At 39.2% G+C, this 14107-nt stretch overlaps 1 protein-coding gene across 1 annotated transcript in view; it reads right to left on the bottom strand.

Annotated features, from left to right (window-relative positions):
- Positions 1 to 12695: 12695 nt before the first annotated feature.
- The window catches only part of SPTLC3 (serine palmitoyltransferase long chain base subunit 3), a 156735-nt gene continuing 155323 nt past the window's right edge, over positions 12696 to 14107 (bottom strand). Inside the window, exon 12 of the mRNA XM_004433748.3 lies at positions 12696 to 14107. This exon is cut by the window's right edge and continues 2533 nt beyond it. The gene's annotated coding sequence lies outside the window, so the exon portion shown is untranslated.

Below are 14107 nucleotides of genomic sequence, written 5' to 3'. Positions count from 1 at the left end.
GTACTTCCATAGGTGAGGTATTTTTTTTCCCTCTGGCTTCTTTCAAGATTTTCTCCTTGTCTTTTTCTGCAGTTTGAATATGATATGCCTAGGGCTTTTTTTTTTTTTTTTTTTTGTATTCATCCTTTTAGTGTTCTCTGAGCTTCCTGGGTCTGTGGTGTTTTATTGTCCATCATTAGTTTTGGAAAGTTCTTAGCCATTATTACTTCAAATATTTCTTATGTTTCATCATTTCGTTCTTCTTCTGGTATTCCAATTACTTGTATGTTACACCTTTCAAAATTGTCCTACAGTTCTTTGATGTTCTGCTCTGGAAAGTTTCTATTGACCTATCTTCAAGCCCACTGATTCATTCCTCATTCATGTCAAGTCTGCTCATGAGCCCATCAAAGGCATTCTTCATTTGTGTTACAGTGTTGTTGTTTTTTATTTCTAACATTTCCTTTTGATTCTTTCTTAGAGTTTTAATTTCTGTGCTTATATTAACCATCTGTTCTTGCATGTTGTCTACTTTTTCCAGTACAGCCTTTAATATATTAATTATAGTTATTTTAAATTCCCCATTTTATAATTCAAACATCCATGTCATATCTGAGTCTGGTTCTGATGATTGCTTTGTTTCTTCAGACTGTGTTTTTTTTTATTTTGTATGTTTTATTGGATTATAGGAACTGAGGTAAATAAGCCTTTAGTGTGAGGATTTATGTTTGTCTGGTTTGGAGTTCGACTTTGTTTGAGGCTTGCTACAGCTACAGGTTCAAGTGGTTTCAAATTCCTCTAGTGTCCTTGTTTTTTTCTTGACTGTAGGCTTCCCTAAGTGTTCCTTCTCAGAGGGAGTCTGTGTCAGCTCTTTCAGCTATAATCCACTGTTATTATACTGGAGCCCTATTAGTGTGGTGGTAAGATATTGACAGTCTTTTAACTAAATTTCAGTGTTTTAGTCAGTCTATGCCTTTGGGCTGTGACCCTCACAAGTGTTTTACTAGTAGTATAGCTATTTCCCCCTCTGCTTTCTGCTTCCTCCTCTGGCTATAGCATTCCCAACCTAATTCCCTAGAAGCCTGTTCCCTATTGACTATGTCTCTCCCCTACCCCAATTAGATGAAACAAGAAGGCTAGAGTGGACTGAAGTAGGAGACATGCCCCTTACTCAGATGGAATAAGGCTCTGGCAGTGTTTTTTCTCCTGGAGAGTTGGTCTTGGTGATGGAAAATGTTCTGGACGTATTTTTACAAGGACTACTCTTTCCCTCTCCAGCCAGAACCAGGAGGGGATCTTTTTTAGATCTTCACTATGAAAGGTGGGATTCCTGAAGGTAAACACCGTGAAAGTTTGACCCCCACCCCAAGACTGGAGACCTCATAAGTTTCTCACTCTCATGCTAGTCACTCAGTCTCCAGCAATTCTTCGAAATTATCTCTTGAGTCTTTCTACTACTTTATAGCTCCTGCCACTTCTGCTCCAGGTAAGCAGATCTTGACTTTCTGGATACCCCTGTCTCTCCAGATTTCGGAGTGGCTGTTTGCCCTGACACCTCAGTTCTCTGATGGGTCCAAGAAAAGTCATTGATTTTCAGTTTGCTCAGCCATTTCTTTTTGTAAGGATGGGAGTGACAACTTCCAAGCTCTTTACATTCCAGAGCTGAAACAAAAGTCCCCTTACCTCCCCTTTGAATCTCACTTTTTTAGTCTATGAAAATAAGTACATTTATTGCTACCTCGCAGTGTTATTGCCATGATTTTGTGAGACAATGATCCATGAGAAAGTCATGTATGACTCATAGCAGGTGGTCAGTAAAATGGTATTCTGTACTTAAATTTTAGAGGGGATTCCATTGTCATAAAGAAACAAAGTGGAGTTGAACCATGCATACAATTACGTGAAATCACCTAGATGGACTCAAAACAAAAACTGATAAATAGAGAGAAAACAACTTAAATATTATGGACAATTCTGCCTGTCAATCCATAGTACACTGTGTCAACTAGGAGAAAGAAGAAATGAAGAGCTAGGGAGCGGAGGTGAGGAGGAGGAGGAAGGAAAAATTCCAGGCAGGCTGAACAACGTATGGGAGGTGCCTGAGGCAAGAAGAAGCTAAAAACATTTAAGAAATGTGGACTAGTTTCTCCAAAACTCAATTTCTATCATTCACATATTTAATAGGTAGAATATTGGAAATGGTGCCTTACTATGGATTTATTTTGTATTTCTTTTTATTGCTGTCCAAATTCAATATTTTTCTTTATGTATTTATTTATGTGAAATTATTGTCTCATGTCTTTTATTTATTGGCTCCTTGTAATATTATTACTTTTTAAATAAATTCATTATACATTTTATATTATATTTTATCTTTCTTATTTGAGGAGAAAATCTTCCCCAATCTTTGGTGGTTCTTTTCTTTTAGTTCTTACCATTCAGTTATTTAAAATATATAGATCTTTCCATCTGTTGTAGTGACAACTCAGTGGCTTGTGATGATAAGTATTTATTTCTCACTCATGTGTTTGTGGGTTAGCTGAGATTCAGCTGATCTAGACTGGGCACTTTCTTCATAGTTGGTGGTTTCTTTGGCAAAGACGGTCCTATGGAAATGTCAATGTTTGGTTTCTTGGAGAAAGTTATAACAATGTCATAGTTGACTGTTAGTTCTCCAATAAGATCATAGACCTCAAGATTAGATGTTTGCAGGTGAAAGGGAAAGAGGTGTCTTTTTGCTTGGGTTCACCTAACAGCAGACCCAAGGACAATGATTTGGGTGCCAGTAGTTTATTTGGGAGATAATTCCAGAAGCATAGTGAGAGAGTGGGAAAGGAAGACAGGCAACAGAAGACAGCCAATAAAGGGCTCATTGATGAGCAAATCAATCAGGCCAGCTGGAGCCGTATCCTATTGAGGAAACTCTGAGAGACTGCACAGAACATACCTTCAAATTATGTCCCCAGATGGCAAAGAGCTCTAAGTGCTCATCTGCCAACTCCCATTGCTCGCTGGGGAGGGTTGCTCTTGGGGTATTAACTCTTGCCTTGTGTGGACTGGGGGCTACTGAATCCAGAGAAAACCCTTAGGTAGAGGGTTCGGGTGCTTTCAGTAGAAAGCTGACAATATGCAGGAAAATGTCCACCAAGTTGCAGGTAACATTTAGGGAGGGTTGAGGGGACACGGGCAGAGCATCTGCTACAACTAGTTACTAGAATGCAGAGACTAAAATGAGCCTGAAGATGTTATGATTCTTTTTATTAAATACTGCTGTGAACTCAGCTGGCCTTCAATAACATTTGCTATATTTAACCAAACCATTGGCTTCATTTACCAGATGTGAGCACCTTGCAGGTAGGGACAGAAGGGGTTTTATCTTTCTTTTCCAATATCTAGTGCAGAGCCTGACACATTCATTACTCAATAAATGTTGCGATAGGGAGGCAATTTAGGAGAGTAGAGAGAGCTTGGCTCTTGGGGCTGGACAGACTATGTAGAGTCTTGTGGGTTGGTGATTTATGCCATTGTATATCAATGGGCAAGTTACTCGCTCTTCTTAGTCTATTTCCTCATCTTTAACGTTGAAATAGTGATACTGGACTCAAATATTATTGTAAGAAGCAAAGAAGTTAACAAATGATAGCATATTGATAATGTTTGTATCTTGGTATACGTAATTGTTATTACAACGTAATGATGTGACTCCTGAAGCAGGAAACTTACAGTCCAACGCAGAATGTACCCTTGAAATCATTACTTTTTCCCTAGATTTCTCTCTTGTGAGTATCTGGGTCTCATGGGTGACTGTCAACCCCTGGAATCAGAATTCAGAATGGGGTGAGGAACACAACCCAAAGCATGGATGAGTGATGACTGCAGAGAAGGTCAGGCTCCCTACCCTGAACACCAAGAATGGCCAATCATGTCCCCATAGAGCAAAAGCTCTGTAGCATAGGAGGACCTGGTGGACGATGGTATTGGGAAAATCAACAAATTCATCCGATAAGACAGGATAGAGTTCAAGTCTGGTAGTATCTTCACCATGCTTGCTGCCAAGCAGTTGGCTGGGTGTCCTGAAACACTTGTAGCAGGCTCCTCAGAGTGGACGGCTGTAGCAGATAAGGGACATGATGGCCAGGGGTCCCTGAAAAATGCAGATATTGACCCCAGGTGATGGACACTCCAAATCTGAGATCCAGGTTTCACTCTGCATGGATCACAAGACTTCTCTAGAGGCCTTTCCACTCCTTTGTCTCTGAATGCAAAGCCACACCCTGTAAGCAGCTTTGACCACTATCTATAGGGCTCAGCACCCAGTCAGTGGGGCCTTCAAATCAAGGCAGGAAACAAGGAAGAATTGTTAATCCTAGAGTGATGTTCTGAGGTAGTCTAATGTGTGTGTATGTTTTTCTCCAGATTAAGTTTATTTTATTTATTACTTGTGGAAGATTATACACACACAAACACACACATACACCCACCCACCCATAATCCTTACCCAGAGAAAATGGTGTATAGTCTCCTAGATATTTTCTTATAGATTTATATACATACATGTGTTAAATATTTAGTTAGTTTTATAAAAATATTTATAGTTTCAATATCAACAGACATATTTTTACAGTATCATTTAACCTTAAGTTAAACTTTAAATCTTAAATAAAAATCTTAAAAAATAAGACATATTCAGGGCCGGCCCGGTGGCGCAGCTGTTAAGTGCGCGTGCTCCACTTCGGTGGCTGGGGGATTCGCAGGCTCAGATCCCGGACACGCACCGATGCACCGCTTGTCAAGCCATGCTGTGGCAGCGTCCCATATAAAGTGGAGGAAGATGGGCACAGATGTTAGCCCAGGGCCAATCTTCCTTGGCAAAAAGAGCAGGATTGGCATCGGGTGTTAGCTCAGGGCTGATCTTCCTCACCAAAAAAAAAAAAGAAAAAAGACATTAAAATTAAGCAAAACTGTTTTTGGACAGTTATTTCCAACATTTAAATTTTACAAACAATACTCTGATCCTTATTGCTAAATCTTTGTGATATCCTTAATTTGTTTTTAAGCTCTCTTTCATATATATACTTTTTTTTTTGAGGAAGATTGGCCCTGCACTAACATTTGTTGCCAATCTTCCTCTTTTCTCTTTTTTCTCCCCAAAGCCCAAGTACATAGTTGTGTATCATAGTTGTAGAGTTGTAGCTCTTCTATATGGGACGCCGCCTCAGCGTGGCTTGATGTGCAGTGAGTAGGTCTGCACCCAGGATCTGAACCGGCGAACCCTTGGCTGCTGAAGCAGAACCTGCGAGCTTAACCACTATGCCACCAGGCCAGCCCTCTTTCATATTGTTTTTTATCTCTTTTTCTCTTTGGGCTGCATTCTGAATAATTTTCTTTCTTACTGTTCACTAATTCTCTCTTAAACTGTGTGTAAGCTGCTATTTAACTCATCTATTGAGATTTTATTTTCAGAGATCATATTTTGACATTTCTAAAAGTTCTATTTTCCAAATCTGTCCTCTCTTTTTCATATGTTCTGTTCATTCTTTGTGTCTTTAATCATTTAAACATGAGTTTTTGTGGTGTCTCTCCAAGGGTGTCTATTGTCATCGTTTCTGATGTTGACTTCTACTGCTCTTGCTCATAGTGGGTTATTTCCCCATGAGTTTTGTAATTTTGGACTGTGAACTCATCTTCTGTGGGACTCCACTGGGGATCCTGGTGTAAGAATATGCCCCTTCAGAGAGATTTTCTGATAGATTCTGCCAGGCGTGCAATGAGTGTTATCAGCTCAGAACAGGTTTTATGCTAGTTTCTTGACGTGGGAATTCTAGTGTAAATGTGAATGCCAAACCCATGAGGCCAGTCCTAAGGTTATGAATTCTCAGAGTAGATCAGTTTCTTTCCTTCATCTAGAGCCTAGATTTTGTCATCTCTCTCTGCTTTTGGGGGTGGATTGTTCTAGTCCAACCTCTCACCTCTCACTGGCCCAAGTCCTCATCTGTGTTCCCAAATGGTTATTAACACCCAAGCCTCTATGTTACTGAGACCAGAAAACACCCAAAGGGCTGCCAGAGTTTCAGCTCGGCTCTTACAGGTTAAAGTTTCAAATTCCTTTTCATTTTTCATGCCTGGGGATTTCCCAAACTTTCTTGCAGGCTCAGCTCTGCATTCAAAAGGATCTTACATTTTCTCTAGTACTTCCACTTTGCAATGAGAAGATTTCTGGTTATTTAAACCTCAATGTTGCCAGCAACTAAAGTTTTTAGGAAGTATTTCTTTAGTGAAAATTCTCAGAGGAGGAATTTCACGTTTAAGAGAGAAGTACATTTTTAATGTATCTCATATATTAAAACTTGATAAATAATGTTGAAAGCAGTTGTTCTCGCTGGAATGTCTTATGAGTACAATTTGAGAGCACAATGATGAACGTAGGACAGCTTTTAAACAATTTATTAGCTCTTTGCTTAACTAAATCTGTGTTCAACTTGCATCTCTCTCATATCAAGCATTGTTTTATTAAAACCTTTTATTTTTTCCAGAAGCAAAAAAAGCAAGTTTCAAAGTGTAAAGCTCACTGTTAGATTTTTGTTTCTGGTACTTTTCCTTTCTAATAGAACATCTGTCTCACTTTGGAAGTATAAATCCAAAAGACCTGAACATGAATGCTCATGGAATTCTGATGAACAAGAGTTTTCTAAAAGCATGTCCCCAAATTCTTACCTCTGCAAGGTGAAGACCTGCTATATATAAATTCTATTTTCACGTCACTCACATATATTCATGTTTAAGGCTGAGTGGTGAAAACGGAGGAAGACAGTACATGGGGATGGGGCAGAAATGAATTGCTGTGTATGCTGTTGTTTCTGGGGCTACATCTCCTAGTCCTTAAACTGTCACTGAAGAGTAGCTTTGAATAAGCTGCAAAACCCTGAAAGGTCATAACCCAGGAGGGGAGAGACTCCAGGAACGTGCACTAGGGAAGATGCAGATGGATAAACAAGCCATAAAGTGCACCACATTTTCTCTTTTCCATCATTTCACTGAAGAGTTGACCCCAGGCTATTACCCTGTGAAAGTGGAATTTTAAAAGAGCCAACCCCAAACAAACCTATACTAATCCCCAGTTGGCTGGGTTTCCCCATCACTAATGAAACCCAGGAGGGTCCTTAAGTGAGGTGTGACAATTTGAGAGGCAGAGTGAAGATCACAGAGGTAAGAAACCTATCACCTCTCTTTTCATATCCTGAGGAGCAGATGGGCCAGACTTGGCGGGCTCAACATTCTCGTGGCCAGGACAGAGTTCCCACTGCTGAGAGCTGCACGTAGGTGGACACCCACCACTGTGATGCCCCCTCCTCCAGCAGAGCCCAGCTCAGCCTTTTCAAAGGTGCCTTAGCTGAGGGCATTCAGATCTGACAGCCACCTTGCATATATTGTTTCTGAGGAACGAGGTGAATGCATCCACATGAGATGAGGTGATGAGAGTGAGAGAAGGGATAAGTGACTGCTCTGATCTGCTCACCAGCTGGCTGTGGGGCATGACTCTGGGCTCTGTAACTGGAGTATGGACAGAGCTCATAATGTCTATCTATTTGAAGGGAGTAAATGCAGTTGGTGTTGCAGCAGTATTGGGAGAGGAGGGCTGGGTGTCTAGGAACTGAGATATCAGGGTGTTATCTGCAGCAATTCTGCTTCTTATAGATCTCTGGACACTCCCTTTGGATTGTGGAATCAGGGCCTGCCATCTTCCTCAGAATGTGTCTGAAGAGTCAGAGTTAAGTCAATCATCAGACAGGGATAGGAGCTGGGCCTCCTCCATGCTCACTTTTATTTTCTCACAGGTTGAAATCTAGAGTCTCAACCACACATGAAATGACATGGGCCTAGGGCTTGGTAGAGCCACAGGCGGGAAAATAGCCTGTGTCCTTGAAATACTGTGTGGACGAGGGTACTTGCCTGCCACAGACACTAATTTGGACTCTACTTGAGCAAAAAACAACCCATCACCTTTTGTTATGACAGTTTAATCTACTTGAACTAATAAATTATCACTCTGGGATTTCTTTTTATCATACTCCTGGATTAATTCTGCTCTTTTCTGAATACCCTGTCTTCCTTTTGCTTCCTTGATGTGTTTATTGGAGTATCAGTCAAGTAATTTTTTCAAGAAAGGGCACTGAGGAAATAAACTTTCTGAATCTTTCATGTGAAAAAAAGTGTCCCTGTTTTGCCCTCTCTTGATTGGTTATAGATTTTTATGAATATGGGATTTTAGATTCAAGACTATTTTCCCTCTAACTTCTGAAGGCGTTGCTTCATTGTCTTCTAGTATCTGGTATTGCTAATAAGACATTTATGATAGAAAAAGTGGCATAGGACACAAACAAAAAATGTACAAAAGACCAGTATCAATGGCCAATACACATATGAGAAAATTATATCACTAGTAAATGGGAATCAGACATCAATGAGAACACATTTTTTTCTCTATCAGACTGAAATGGTAATATAAGTATAAAGATGGTAATACTCAGCATTGATGCAGACTGGAGAAATGAGGATTTTTGTACACTGCTGATGGGTGTGAAAATTGGAATGAATTTTCCGGAGGACACATTTTTAACATTCAGAAATAAAATTTGTTACTTTTACCTCTGTAGGTGAGGTTATTTTAGTTCTTCTAGCTGGAAACTTTTTAGTTCTTTTTGTCCTTGGTGTAGCAAAGTTTCATGAAGATGCGTTTAGGCGCAAATCTATTTTCATTCATCAGCTCAGCACTTACTGGGTCATTTCCACCTTCTATTTTGTTGCAGTCTCAGGGAAATAGTTCTATTATTTTTTTGATTTTTTTTCCTGCCTTCAGTTTTCTCCATTCTTTCTTTCTCAACTTTTTGTTAAGTGGATATTGGTCCTCCTGTATGGATCTGCTATATTTTCTAAATTTTCTCTCATGTTTTCTATCTTATAGTCCTTCACTTTATATTCTGAGAGAGATTTTTAAAAATTTTCTTCTTTGTTTTCTATTGGTTTATTTTCACCAAACATTTAAATATTAAATATTTTAAATTTTCATGAACTCTGGTTCCTTTTCATGTCAACCTATTCTTGTTTTGTGGATGTGATATCTTCATATAATCAGATTGACCAACAAGAATAACAATTAGAATATTTAAAAAGTTCTTTTTTCCATTATTGTCTGATTTTGTGAGTGCGTGTGTGTGTGAGGAAGATTAGCCCTAAGCTAACATCTGTTGCCAATCTTCCTCTATTTGCTAAGGAAGATTGGCCCTGGGCTAACGTCTGTGCCCATCTTCCTCTACTTTATATGGGATGCCATCACAGCATGGCTTGATAAGCAGTGTGTCAGTCCATGCCCGGGATCCGAACCTGCAAACCCTGGGCTGCTGAAGCAGAGCGTGCGAACTTAACCGCTAGGTCACTGGGCTGGCCCCATTGTCTGATTCTTTGGTGAAAATTTTTTTTTGCATCTTGGCCACTCATTTTGGTGTTGCTGGTTTTCCTCAAATATCTAGTAATCCTTGATCTTCCATCCTATTAACAGTCGAGGTCCATGTCAATTAATTTGAATAATTGGGATATTTCTTCTCTACTTGTCTATTGTAAATAATAAATGCACAGTCAAAATAAAACCCAATGTAATTTTCAAAAGCGTTAGGTGTTAATCTTATTAGAAATGGACACACTTTAATAAAATACTTTAATTTTTCTATATAATGTGTCTGTAATATTGGCTATCTATGGGACTTGTAGACTTCTCTATATAGGAAGTCTTTAACATTTGGTTGAACCCGCTTAGAGTTGTCTCATTAATAAAATATATTACAAATACATACTTTGAAGTTTTATCTAAGAATTCTTTGAGTTAAAAACTCTTCATAGATGTTTAATTGAAAATGTTTTAGGGGCCGGCCCGGTGGCACACCAGCGGTTAAGTGCGCTCCACTTTGGCGTCCCACAGTTCGCAGGTTCACATCCCGGGCGTGCACAAACACACTGCTTGTTAAGCCATGCTGTGGCGGCGTCCCATATAAAGTGGAGGAAGATGGGCACGGATGTTAGCCCAGGGCCAGTCTTCCTCAGTAAAAAAGAAGAGGATTGGCATGCATGTTAGCTCAAGGCTGGTCTTCCTCACACACAAAAAAAATGTTTTAGGGAAACAATTATATTTTAAAATATCAACACACTATTTTATACATAAAGGAAAACCCATTTTGTCATAGATGTCTATAATTTGTGACCATGATTTATTGATGCTTTATGTGTGCAGAGACATTTTTAAAAGACTGGTACGAAGTATATGAAATTGGTATGGACACTATTAAAATAGTTTCATAACAACTACAAGTATTTATAAAATAGACACATTATGGGGAAATCATGTATCGTTGGCAAAAGAGATTATTTTTCCCTTTTAAACAACTTATAGACTGATTGGCTGCATCAGCCTGGTGAAAAATTTTCATTCAAAAAATGCCAAGATCTTTTTCCATGATCTCACATTGCTACCCATTCATTTTTCACACACAGAGCCTTATTCATGCTGGGGAATCATGGTCAAGCTGTAGGCTGGATTGATCTCATCACAGTGAAGCCATTTCAGTTCTTTCAGTTTTCCTTACACATTTGCTCCATGCATGCTTCAAATCTGGAAAAAAACATACTTAGGGGCTGGAGAAACAAAGCAGCAGCAATTTCCTTGCCTTATTCCTTGGCTGATGATGAAGCAGAGAGCATGTTGTGGTGATTGGAGCCAGACCTAACCCTGGCCATGGGCGTTGCAGCCCACTCAAACCTAATTAAGAAAGATCTTGAATAAACTTGGGTGAGAGCCAAAATCACTAGCCCCTTCAATCAATATTTTTGATATAAAAATCAGCATCTGGGCTGAATAAAAGGGAGCACTGTTTCATGCCACAGCAAAAAATTCCCACTTGCTTCTACTCTGACCTCCTGATTTTATTGATTTGTATCTGTGATAACTTTTCAGAGCAGTTGACTTGCAACCATCAGATTTAAGCCCCTCATTTAGACCAAGGGATGCAACGAGAATGAGAGTGACTAGTTCTACCTTAAACCCTAACTGTCACAGGCATCAACCTTTCCCAAACAGGTAAGCTGGTCTCACTTGTTCTCTCATCCCCACTTGAATTACATCTGCTAATATATAAAGTTGAGCTGAAATAACTTTTTAAGGAATTTGATTCAATAAGGAAGAGGGCATTCTCAGAAAAAAGCAATGATCTGTCAGAATCTTAGAAGTCCTCTTTATGTACTGCTAATCCCCTGATAACTTCAACACTGTTGCCTTCCAAGACAAGTCCATTATTAAGCTCTACAAGAGTCCCCAGAGGATAGTGTATGTCAGAGTTCTTAGTATAGTGTCTGACACCAAATAAGTCCAAAAAATGATTGATTTATTATCTTTCAAGACACTTTAGAAATAATTCCTAGTCTTGATTCAGGAAATTTGCAAGCAGGGTGAGACAGAGAAAGAAAAGTTAACATTTGATTCATTTTGATGCCTTTGTTATCCTGAAGACTTATCTTTTTTTTGCTGAGTTAGATTAGCCCTGAGCTAACATCTGCCAATCCTCCTCATTTTGCTGAGGAAGATTTGCCCTGAGCTAATACCCATTGCCAATCTTCCTCTACTTTGTATGTGAGCCGCTGGCAGGGCATGGTCACTGACAGATGAGTGGTGTAGGTCCGCGCCTGGGAACTGAATTCAGGTCACTGAAGCTGAGCACCCCAAACTTAACCACCAGGCCATCAGGGCTGGCCCCTGAAGACTTATCTTTTAATAGGTTGAAACAAATTAAGGAACAAATTAAGACATCTCTACCCTTTAGAGAGACTCAGTGAAATATTTACTGATGAAATCATATGATTTCTGGGGCTTACTTCAAAGTAATCTGGTGGGAGGAGGAATGAAATGTGTGTGTGGGGGAATAGATGAAAAAGACTGGCCTTGAATTAATAATGTTTGAAACTAGGTGATAGGTGCTTGTGGGTTCATTATACTATGCTCTTTTACTGCATGCTTAAAATTTTTCATTCTGAAACTTTTTTTAAATGGATGGATTAGAAGTAAATTTTTAAGTAGATGGACTGCTGTCAGCTCAAACCTGAGTCCCTCCTTAAGAGTTGCTTTCAGCTGAATAGAATCGTCTTGCCCAAGGTAACACCCTCTCCCACACCTCTACCCTGGTAGCTTGAACCCCATGACTACTTGATGCAGGGAGGACATAAAGGCCTGGCTCCCTTGTCTCACTTTGAGATAACTCTAAAGGACCATCTCAGATGCATAGCTCCCCAGGAGATTGACTGTGGCCTTTGTTATGATGACATCACCGTTCAACTTCTCCCTTTTCCTATCTTATTCTCTCACTCCAACCTAGATATTGCACCAATATATGTGGTCTCAGTGATGTGCTGGTAAATGCGTAACAGCTGGCTCTCTAGATCTCTAATTTGTAGTGTTTTCCAATTTCCATGGTATAAATACTCCCAATGTGGCCAGTTTCAAGCTACCAATGTGATGTCACTGATGTGGAGTTGGAAGAGATTAGCACAGTTGGTTCTTGTGACACCATGCAAGCCAGTGCCAGCCACCCTTGCCAACTTTCCTCAATGAAATTTTTAAATGCAAATCTCTTCCTCAATCTTTTCTTAAGGGTAATCCAAACTAAATCAACACAAAATCATCAATTATCTTTTTATTGTCAATTTTGGTAATTTGTTTATTAAAGAAACTAACATTTCACAGGCAGAATGAAATGAAATTGGTCATCTCAAATGTTTCAGTGAAACACACACACACATACACACCACACACCACAAAACCATAAGACAATGTTCCACAATAATTGCCTAGAAACACTTAACATACAGACTCCTTTTAATTTTCTAAACAGTACACAGTTATATAGGGCATTCCAAGAAAACAGACTTCAAATATGTTGTTCTTACTGAGACGAGGAAAAATTGCCAAGAACTCATCAGATAAGTTCAAAATGCAATTGTAATTATTGTCGTAAATCAAAGTACATATTTAAGAGAGTTAAAGTTTCCTCATCAGAACTTTTAAGTCAGAGTAAGCCATTTACAATATTTGCTATCTCTGAAGAAAAATACAGATGTGCATTGCATGTTTGAAGAACTGTTAAGACTTTCACCCTATTTGAGAGCTGTTGTTGGAATAAATACTCAGAGGTTGAAGATTTTTTTTAAGGGGTAGGAAGAAAAAGAAGAAACAAGACACCACATTCAAGAAGTGATGAAAAGGAAAAGAAACATCTTGTAGGAAATGATACAGAGGAGAACTAGAGAAGGAATAATTTTGTCCAAATGAACAGCAGATTATTCACCAATATTGGATCCATTTCTGTAGAAAGAGAAGGTACCTGGAAAATGGGAACACAATGTCCTATTGAGGAGAAAAGGCTGGAATAATTCACTTCACTTCAGCAGTATACACACCCCTAAGTATCAACAGAGAATCAGAACAAAGTTCCTGTTATGTTATTAGAACCAACTGATTATCAAAACAAAAGCTCCAATAATGGTTCTCAAATAATGAGATGGATGAGAATCCCCTAGGAAGACTGGCTAAAATGTAGATTTCTGGGCACTACAGCTCTTCTGATTGAGTGGAGGTCTGGTGTGGGGCTCAGCGATCTGTATTTTAACAACCTTCCCAGTAAATTCTGAAGCCCATGGTCTCTGTTAAACCAAAACATGCTGAAAGGTAATATAGCCAAACATCTGTGACACCAGAGTTCCATGATAAGATTAGGATTGTGTCTACACCATTTCTCTATTATGCAAATGCTTACAAATCCTTACAAATATGACTGGATCTTTTATCTTCTGCTTCCCTGAAGGTCATTTTTAGAACAAGACCTTCCATCCATCTATCAACCAATCAGATTCTCATCTGTATACGTTTATACTCTTGCATGCCCCGTAAAGGAAGAGAAAAGTGTGTGTGTGTATGTGTGTGCAAATGGGAGGGTTGGGGGTGCATAACGTTATAGTTCTGTTAGAAAAATTTCTTTCCCAACAGAACCAAGCAAAGAGACATTTTTGGCTCTGGTATAGTGATTGAGACTCA

Source organism: Ceratotherium simum, chromosome 21 (assembly GCF_057802395.1).
Source record: "Ceratotherium simum simum isolate JZ-2026a chromosome 21, ASM5780239v1, whole genome shotgun sequence".
In the NCBI taxonomy this organism is placed as follows: Eukaryota; Metazoa; Chordata; class Mammalia; order Perissodactyla; family Rhinocerotidae; genus Ceratotherium; species Ceratotherium simum.
Note: the sequence above shows the minus strand (reverse complement) of the source record. Positions and strands in the feature narration are given on the sequence as shown.